Below are 10,900 nucleotides of genomic sequence, written 5' to 3'. Positions count from 1 at the left end.
TTTTTGGGAAAAAAAACGACAAGAGCCATCTACTTGAATTTTATATACAATGTACAAGATAGCCAGGGAATCAATCCCCATAAGTTTCAGAAAGATTCACACATCTACAGATTTTGGAGGATTTTAAAAATTTAAACAAAAACAATGTATCCCCCCAAAATGTGACAACAGCAATCCCCTTGAATGTCAGTCTGTCTTTATGATACACAAACACATAACTTCAGCTTAGAACAGATTTATCCTACAACTTATTTACGTTAGTCCTTTTTGCAGATTCAATAATTTTATTCATTATTAAACAAGCCAAGTATTTTTCATCAGATATAATTTTAGTTATTCTTATAAAGTTGTTTGCGCTGAATTCAGATCTGTGTTTATTTTTTTCTCTGTCATGTGTAGTTTTTGTAATGAGGCTAACTGAATAATTAATACATTTACATACTATATCAATAGAATCAAATCAATATCAGTATGTAAATGCATTAATTATTCGATTAGCTTCATCGTAAAAACTACAAGTGACAGATAAAAAATAAACACAGATCTGAATTCAGCAGGAAATACTCTACAAGAATGATCTGAAATTATATGTGATGAAAAACACTTGTTGGATTGTGTTACATGAATATGATGTGAAATGTGCAGACTTTACAGTAGCCCACTGTAATGTGCCATTCATAATATTTTAAAAGTTGATGTGATGGGCAAAAAAAATGAAGACATATTTAAAATAAGCATAAAATTGATTTAAACAGTGCTACTCTCATTTCTGATGATTATAAAAAGTTTGATTTCATTGGCTTGTGTTATTAGACTGACTCTAAATGACTGACTGCAGCAGCTCCCATTGGGCTTTAAGATGCTGAGCATTGTATTCTGGGAAATGTAGTTTAGGGCAGGACCATTTGCATTTTCTGCCCCGGGGGGGGGGGGGCTTGCCTTCCCAAACTACATTAAAAATGGCTGTGTTCTCAGTCTCCTGCCCATTAACTTTAGTCCTGCCCCCAGTGTCTTCCTCATGGTGATCGGGCCAAAGAAAAAGGATTGGCTTTTAAAGCACTTTATGTTTTCTTGGCTTTACCAAAGTTGCGTAATGGTTACACTGAAAATTAAACTGACCTTGGGAGGAATATAATTCCTTGGGAGGAATCCAAATGTTACAGAATCTTAACAAAAATGATTGGCAACTGTTTCAATTTCTAAATCCCCCCCCCCACAACTTTCCTACATGTTTCTAATAACGATTCATATGCACAAATTTAATGAATTTGATCCAAAATATGAAATAAAACGAAATTATGCACAACCCTAATAGTTACAGTTCTGCAGTATCTGTAGGGTTGCCTATTCCCCAAACCTATGCCATAATGTGTTGTCGGCTCCCTAAATAGAGTAAAAAACCTTCTGCCCTCAGGTATGTTTTCTTCTGTCCTAACCCCATTCCACTTTGCTGACAACTCACTTGCACTGCGTCCTCTCTGAAGCGATCAAGCTGAGAACCTTAGCAGAGGATCCCTGTGCATTTGGAAAGCGGTTTTTCCAACAAGCATTAGGAAAATTAAACTTCTCAAGAGCTGCCTTAATCTGGCAAGCTATTTTGAGCTTCTCAAAGTACGGTAAGTGAAAATATTGCAGCCAAGGGAGGGGGAGGAAGAAAGAAGGTTGAAGGGATCAGGGGGTGAGGAAAGTGTAATAAGCAAAAAAAAAAAAAAATGGAATTAAGACCAGAAATGGGGGCATTATAAATCCCCATCTTACAACAGGACTGAAGTCTGATCTCTCTACTTTTCCCATCTATGGCTAGTAACCCTCCTCAGGGATCACCAATGCACTGTTGCCATGTTCAGTAAAAGAAAGCCACAAACCCTTCGTGGTAGGAGATTAAGAAGAAAGGCTGACAGCCTGTGCTTAATCAAAGAGTCAAAGAATCATAGAATCCTAGAGTTGGAAGTGACCTCCTGGGCCATTCAGTCCAACCCCATTCTGTCAAGAAGCAGGAAAACTGCATTCAAAGCATCCCCAACAGATGGCTATCCGGCCTCTGTTTAAAAGCCTACAAAGAAGGAGCCTCCACCACGCTCTGGAGCAGAGAGTTTCACTGCTGGACAGCTCTCACAGTCAGGAAGTTCTTCCTAATGCTCAGATGGAATCTCCTTTCTTGTAGTTTGAAGCCATTGTTTCACACTTTAGTCTCCAGGGCAGCAGAAAACAAGCTTGCTCCTTCCTCCCTATGACTTCCCCTCACATCTTAATACATGGCCCTCATCACGTCTCCTCTCAGCCTTCTGTTCTGCAGGCTAAACATGCCCAGCTCTTTAAGTCGCTCTTCATAGGGCCTGTTCTACAGAATTTGATCATTTTAGTTGCCCTTCTCTGGACACATTCCAGCTTCTCAACATCTCCCTTCAATTGTGGTGCCCAGAATTGGACACAGTGTGATTCCAGGTGTGGTCTGACCAAGGCAGAATAGAGAGGTAGCATGACTTCCCTGGATCTAGACACTAGACTCCTATTGATGCAGGCCAAAATCCCATTGGCTTTTTAAACTGCTCATGTTCATCTTCCTGTCCACGAGGACTCCAAGATCTTTTTCATATGTACTGCTGTTGAGCTGGGCATCCCCGATTCTGTATCTTTGCATTTCATTTCTTCTACTTAAGTAGAGTATCTTGCATTTGTCCCTGTTGAAATTCATTTTTTTTTTAGTTTTGGCCAATCATCTCTCTAATATGTTAAGATTGTTTTGAATTCTGCTCCTGTCTTCTGGAGTATTAGCTATTCCTCCCAATTTAGTCTCATCTGCAAACTTGATGATCATGCCTTCTAACCCTTCATCTAAGTCATTAATAAAGAGGTTGAACACGACTGGGCCCAGGAGAAAACCCTGCTGATGGCACTCCACTTGTCCAGGATGAAGAGGAGGCATTGGTGAGCACCCTCTGGGTTTGTTCATTTAATCAATTACAGATTCACCTCACCGTAGTTTTGCCTAGCCCATAGAGTCACAGTATCATAATTTTTTAGAGTTGCAATAATAATAATAATAATAATAATAATAATAATAATAATAATGACAACAATAACAACAACTGTATTGTTATATCCCATCACCATCTCCCTGAAGGGACTTGGGGCGGCTTACAGAAGCTCAAAGTGCCTACAAACAAAACATAAGAGTGAGCACAATATAAAATAAAATACAATAAAACAAAACACATGCACATATAAAAACATCAACTCAGACTCAGTCAAACTGCGGTCCTCTAACTGTGGTGATAAATTGCTGTAAACATAGCCAAGCTGTAAACAGTGGGAATAAAATAAGTGCCAGCTGCAGAAATGGAGAGAGGGCATGGGATAAAGTGCAAGATGTGCGACTACTACGCAGGACAACTAGGGACTAATCATTCTCAAAGGCTTGATAGAAGAGCCACATCTTAAAGTCCCTATGAAAGGAGGACAATATGGGGGCCTGTCTAATCTTCCTGGGGAGGGAGTTCCAAAGCTGTGGGGACACCACCAAAAAAGCTCTCTCTCTCATCCCCACCAACCATGCTTGTGATGTTGGCGGGACTGAGAGGAGGGCCTCCCTGGCAGATCTTAGAGCCTGTGCCACTTCATGTGGGGGGGGATGCAGTCACAAAGATAGGCAGGACCCAAGCTGTTTAGGGCTCTCTAGGTGATAACTTGCACTTTGAATTCGGACTGGAAACTTAGCAGCAGCCAATGGAGCTGCTTTAGTAGGCGCATTGTGCGCACCCTATAGCTGGCTCTGGTTAGTAGCCTGGCTGCCAATCTTTATTATTATTATTATTATTATTATTATTATTATTATTATTATCTTTATTTGTACCCCGCTAGCATCTCCCGAAGGACTTGATGCGGCTTACATGGGCCGAGGCCTCAAAACCAACAACATAAACAATACACATAACATTATAAAGCAAATCAAAAACATCAAGCAATAGACGATAAACAATACACCATGACACAATTAAAAACTAGGGCCGGGCCAACTGTAATGGGTACAGATTAAAAAGGTAACATGTAGGATTTTAGGGTAAGTGCAATGTGCAGACAATCTTAACTCTCAGATAAAGTGCTTCTGGGACATATTGCTGGAGTTTCCTATTCTGGAAAGGCACACCGGAACAGCCAGGTCTTCAAGCTCTTCCTAAAGACTGCCAGTGTAGGGGGCTTGTCTAATGTCCTTGGGGAGGGTGTTCCAAAGTTGGGGGGCTACCACAGTTTCCGATTGCACCAACTGCAGTTTCCAAGCCGTCTTCAAAGGCAATCCCACATAGTAATCCACTCTGGAAGCGACCTCATAGGCCAGCAAGTGCAGCTTTCTGCTCAATGCAGGCTCTCCAGATAAAGATCTCCAGTAGGTAGCTGTTCAGTCACTTTTTGAAGACACCCAGAGAAGAAGACTGCACCATTGGTTTCATTGCTGAACCACCTTTCTAATGCTCAATTGAATATACCCACCTGTAACTAAAAATCATGAAACCAGATCCTGCCTTCTGGGGCAGAAGAGAACAAGCTTGTTTCTTACACTTTGGGGCAATCCGCAAGGGTATTGAAAGAGTATGATCATGTTACTCCTCTGTTTTCTCTTCACCAAGCTGAACATACCCACCTCCTTGAACACCACCTCTTATCATCCTTGTTGCCACTCTCTGAACCTTCAACACCTCCTTGTTGAAACAAAGCACCCAGAGCTGGATGCAGTCCTCCAGTTGACCAGTGAAGAATATAGTAGGCTGGGTTGTTGTAGGTTTTCAGGCTAAATGGCCATGTTCTAGAAGCATTCTCTCCTGATGTTTCACCTGCATCTATGGCAGGCATCCTCAGAAGTTGTCAGGTCTGTTGGAAACCTGGAAAATTGGGTGAATATAGTAGGCCTTTTTCTTCCCATGGCTTGAAGGAAACAACCTATGCTTGTACTAAAGCTGGCTGAAACGGCATCTGCCTACTTTGGTGGAGAATCACACTGCTGGATCATGCTCAATTTATGATCAACAATAATCCCATAGTCTTTTACACATGTATTGCTACTAAGCCATTCCATATGAGTTAGCCTGCCTCTTCCAGTTTTGTGCCACCTGCAGACTTGATAAGGATTCCTTCCCCGCCCCCTCCCCCCAAAATCAAAGTCATTTAATCAGTTTGCTAATCAAAATATTATGGAGGGCCTTATCAAATGCTTCATTGAAATTCAGCTGAATGACATCGACAGCATGCTCCTGAAATTCTTTACTAAACTAGTGATCTTATCAAAAAGAGATATAAGTTACTTTGGCAGAATTGGTTCTTGATAAAGCCACGCTGGCTCCTACTGATCAATGGGTTGTCATCAAGATACTTGCAGTCAGGCGCCTGTATGATCCGTTGTAATATTTTCCCTGGTGTTGAAGTCAAGTTGACTGCCTTGTAGATTCCTGGGTTTTCTTGCTTGACCTTCCCCAGACCTTTGGTACCTCACGTGATCTCCAAAATGTCTCCAAAATGATGGCAAGGATTTCAGGGAGTACCTCAGCAAGTTCTTCATTACTCTGTGATGCAGTTCATCCGGCCCTAGCTCATTTAGGTTTGCGAGGGGATTCCTGATTTGACTATCAAGCTTGATTTGCAATGCAGATCCTTTGCCAAGGTATCTGCTGCTGCAGGGAAGCACAGAGTTCTCTGAGGCAAAATAGGCACTTAGAAATTCTGTTTTTGTTGTGATCTGTTAGCATTTTACCATCCATACTGAACACAGCCTCTCTGGTCATTCTCTTGCCTGAAATCACCTTTCTTTGCTCTATGAACAGCCTCCTAACCAATCTCAACTCACTCTGAGTTTTATACTGTTCTTTATACTATTCCTCATAGCATCCCATTGGCAAAAAATGTTGCTTGTGTTTGCCAGAGTTGTCCGAATGCCTGATCACCATCTCCCAAAGCAGTTACTTTATTCTCAACTGAAGAATGGAAAATCAAATGTTGGTGGATGACAAAAGAGATTGAAATATGGGCTTAAAGGTAAAGGTAAAGGTTTCCAGCTGACATTAAGTCCAGTCGTGTCCGACTATGGGAGTTGGTGTTCATCTCCATTTCTAAGCTGAAGAGTCAGTGTTGTCCGTAGACACCTCCAAGGTCATGTGGCTGGCATGACTACATGGAGCACCCTTACCTTCCCGCCGGAGTGGTACCTATTGATCTACTCACATTTGCATGTTTTTGAACTGCTAGGTTGGCAGTAGCTGGAGCTAACAGCGGGAGCTCATGTCACTCCGCGGATTCAAACCTGCAACCTTTCGATCTGCAAGTTCAGCAGCTCAGCACTTTAACCCACTGTGCCATTGGGGGATCCTTAAACATTTTAAAGGTTTAAGCTAACCTTAAAAATATGATATAAACACCAAGAACTTGGAAGCTCTGGCACTCAACCACTGTAATTGGAGGTCAGCTGTTAACATTAGTGCTATGGATTTTGAAGCGGCACAAATAGAGGGAAAAGGAAAAAAATGTGCCAAGAAGAAGGGGGCCTCAAGAAAATCCTTGTTGGGACCACCTTCCATCTGGAAATCTGTGTCCTCAGTGTGAAAGATTGTGTGGATCCAGAATAGGTCTTCACAGTCATTTATGAACCAGTCACCATGACTGTACCCCTGGAAGAAAATTTTACTCAGCCAAAAGTGATCACCTATGTTATGATGACAAATGTTAGGAATGTAGGCCTATCTTATTTAGGCTGGGTTGTGTTCTTGTTATGAGACCAAAGTACCTCTTGGACTCATACTTAGCTACAAATGATCACCCATGTTCTCCATAGGGTTCCAGGTGCAATAAAATAAAATAAATAACAGCCCTTGTGTCTGCCACAGTTGCCCAGCTGCTTATAAAACAACATACCACCCTTGGGTGCATTGATGGATTTTGTTGCATTGCCAGTGCTGATTCAGCTGCTAATGCAATCCACTTTCACATACGGAATGGAAGAGTTGTGTGATCTTGCTCTTTGTGTTAAAATAGTCTTGGGATGGCCCTTCCTGTGAGATGATCTGTAGCAGGATAAGTGAAATAAATACATTTGATTGGGGCTTAAGTCATGGGGTCGATCGGGATATAGGGTGGCAATCTGTGCTCGGTGGGTTTACACTCCCCCTTAGGACACAGGTCCGCAGTTTGGGGGGTCCTTCTGGACTCCGCTTTGTCACTTGATGCTCAGGTGTTGGCGGCGGCTGGGAGGGCCTTTGTGCAATTAAGACTTGTGCCCGTATCTCATGAAGTCTGACTTGGGCATGATGGTCCATGCCCTAGTTACCTCCAGCAACACACTCTACATGGGGCTGCCTTTGAAGACAGCCCAGAAACTCCGGTTGGTTCAAAGATCTGCTGCCAGATTACTAACTGATTACTAGTTACAGGAAGTGGTCAACCCCCCTGTTTAAACAGCTCCATTGGCTGCCAATAAGTTTCCGGTTCCAATACAAAGTGCAGGTAATTACCTATAAAGCCCTAAATGGTTCGGGACCTGCCTATCTTCATGACTGCATCTTCCCCTATGAACAGCACGTACTCTAAGATCATCCAGGGAGGCTCTTCTCTCGCTTCCATCGCCGTTGCAAGCGTGGTTAGTGGAGATGAGGGAAAGGGCCTTCTCTGTGGCGGCCCCTCGGCTCTGGAATTCTCTCCTGAGGGAGATCAGACAGGCCCCTACTCTATCCACTTTCCACAAGGAATAAAACATCTGGTTGTTCCGTTGTGTCTTCGATTGGACAGCTCACCAAATAAGTTTCCGACCTTATCTAGGCTCCTGCACTTTGGCTTGGTTCCTTCTAGCATGTCTAACACTGAATGCCAATGTAAGAGCATTCACCTCCTAACCCAGCCTTCCATTTTGCTGCACTTGCCCTTGGGCCTGCATAGGAATAATTGCATCTAGGAATCATGAGCCCGAACCCACATTTTGTTGTTGAGCCATGACACTGGTTTATGATGTTGTCTGATTTGATGTTTTTGTTTTTAGTTGTTTATTGTATTTCTGTGTTTGTTTTTAATCTGTATTTGTTGGGCATGTCACTTTGTAAGCCACCCTGAGTCCCTTCGGGGAGATGGAGGTGAGGTATAAAAATAAAATTATTATTATCAAATAAAGTTATTATTAAGCTAATCATTTATACCTCCCACGCGAGTCCCCTAAATTTCTGTGTTCAAAGTCATGGACTTCTAGATCTAAAATCACTGTCACAGCATGAGTTGGGTTCTAAATGCAAGTCTCAGTCAAATTATGCTTTGGGACACCATCCAATCCATCTTTGGGTGATCACAAAGCCAACTCATGCAGTGTACAAGCAAAGAGCCAATTAAAATCCATTTATCCTGGAGGGAGGGGTTGGAAGCATTGGCCCATCATAGCATTTTGACACTGGTGTAGTTGGAAAAACATTTCTGCAAGACTGGCCAGTTCACCCATTTGACTCTTTGATAAGGCTTTTGCAGGTTGTACAGAACCATATGCTTTGCCAAAGCTGCATTGTGTTGTGGGCGGGACAGGGAGAGGTGTGGGGGCGGCTCAGAAGTAAATCAAATAAATGTCAAGGTGTGTATGGCTTTTAAGCAGAGAGGTTTTCCATAATGAATGTTTTCCTTTTGTTGCATTGAATCATGGCAGTTTAATACCATTTGCTCAAAAGAATGGAAACAAAGAAGGGTTAGTTTGACCTTGGGATGCTGATGGGCAGGAGGGAACAGATGCCAAGCACTAAGAGGAAAAGTATTGATTGGACCTGAACAGGATGAATGATACTGCAGGTTGGAAGTGGTAATTAATAGGGAAGGAGAAGAGAAGAACTTGTGGGCGAGGAAGTTTGAAGCAAGTGAACAAAAGACACCCCCCAAAATGAAACAAACAAAGAAGATGGAAAGAAGGCAAAGAAGAACATTTCTGAACATCATTTCATTAGCTTTATCTTTCCTATTCCCAACATCTGTCAAGGATTGATGTTGGGATTTTAGGAGCCCTTTGGCAAGACCCGGCAATTCAGGGGATGTGTGGCCCAGTGTTAAAACACGACAGCTGAATCCACAAGGCCTCAGATTCAGTTCCAGACATGTTTAAAACATCGGGAAATTTTCATCTGTCCAGATGTTGTTGGAATCTGATTCCCATTAGCTCTAGTTGGTGTGGTCAGTGGTTAAGGCAGTGGTTCTCAACCTTCCTAATGCCGCAACCCCATAATACAATTCCTCATGTTGTGGTGACTGCCAACCATCAAATTATTTTCGTTGCTACTTCATAACTCTAATTTTGCTACTGATATGAATCTTAATGTAAATACCTGATATGGAGGATGTATTTTCATTCACTGGACCAAATTTGCCACAAATACCAGATAGGCCCAAATTGGAATACTGTTGGGGTTGGGGTGGGGGGATTGATTTTGTCATTTGGGAGTTGTAGTTGCTGGGATTTATAGTTCACCCACAATCAAAGAGCATCGTTGGTTCAATTCCACCAACGATGGAATTGAACCAAACTTGGCACACAGAACTCCCATGACCAACAGAAAATACTGGAAGGGTTTGGTGGGTATTGACCTTGAGAGCACGGTAGACTCAAACAATGATGGATCTGGACCAAACTTGGCACGAATATCAAACATGCCCAAATGTGAACACTGGTGGAGTTTAGAGAAAATAGACCTTGACATTTGGGAGTTGTAGTTGCTGGGATTTATAGTTCACCTACTATCAAAGAGCATTCTGAACCCCACCAACGACAGAATTGAGCCAAACTTCCCATACAGAACCTCCATGACCAACAGAAAATACTGTGTTTTCTGATGGTTTTTGGCAACCCCTCTGACACCCCCTTGTGACCCCCCCCCCAGGGATCCCGACCCCCAGGTTGAGAAATGCTGGGTTAAGAGTAGTGGTTCTTCAGGCCTAACAATATCTAAAGATTTGCAGTGAATTCCAAGCCAAGCTTCTTAAAGAATCCTTCTATGATGTTTCAAAAATGTGTACCACTAACCTCAGGATTCAACACTGGGAAGTGGCTATACAAGAAGTCAAGGGAGGAACAGCCAATTGTAATCTTGCTGCAGAGTGCTATTTCCTTTGGAAAACCACTTGCCTGCAACATTTGACTTTGGCAGAGGAGACACAAGCGATGCTCTGTGACCTCAGAAAGGTGGTCCAGTTCCTTCTGCTGGCAAATGGGGACACACAGACAGAAAGAGAAAAGATCAAACCTTGTGCTTGCCAACAATATTTCAATGCCATTGTTGTAGGTGGAGAGAACCAAGAAGGGAAGTCAGCACCCTCTATATTTCACCACCGCTGTGAACTTCTAGGAGTTCAGCCTGAGGACTGTGTGATGGTTGGTGACTCTCTAGATACAGACATCCAAGGAGGTTGAATGCTCGTTTGAAAGTGACAGTTTGGGTAAAGAAAACCATAGCAGCTCCAAAACCCACATCTCCAATCCCGCACTACATTATTTCTTCTGTACTTGATTTCCCTGAACTTTTACATAACAAAGGAGACGCTAAATCTGAAAGTAATAAGGTGTCTGGTATTTGTGATTAGTGTGAAATTTCCACAGAAAAATCAAGGTCGTTATCCTGCTAGAGTTGATAATCAAAGGGATTTCTTTTTCAACATGTGAAGATTACATTGGTTTGTATTGTCAAAGGCTTTCATGGCCGGAATCACTGAGTTGTTGTAGGTTTTTCGAGCTGTATGGCCATGTTCTAGAAGCATTCTCTCCTGACATTTCGCTTGCATCTATGGCAGGCATCCTCAGAGGTTGTGAGATAAGTCAACCCAGGTTTCTGAGATTTATTTTTTTTAACTAAAATTCTAGATTATACATGAGTATGTTACAAGTGGGGAGCAGTGTTTTATCATT

General features: G+C 42.3%; 1 pseudogene; it reads left to right on the top strand.

Annotated features, from left to right (window-relative positions):
- Nucleotides 1–7,507: 7,507 nt before the first annotated feature.
- Nucleotides 7,508–10,620, top strand: LOC132781501 (N-acylneuraminate-9-phosphatase-like; annotated as a pseudogene).
- The last annotated feature ends 280 nt before the right edge of the window (nucleotides 10,621–10,900 follow it).

Source organism: Anolis sagrei, chromosome X, assembly GCF_037176765.1.
Source record: "Anolis sagrei isolate rAnoSag1 chromosome X, rAnoSag1.mat, whole genome shotgun sequence".
NCBI lineage: Eukaryota > Metazoa > Chordata > Lepidosauria > Squamata > Dactyloidae > Anolis > Anolis sagrei.
The sequence above is the reverse complement of the archived record's forward strand: the minus strand, read 5'-3'. Positions and strand labels throughout refer to the sequence as shown.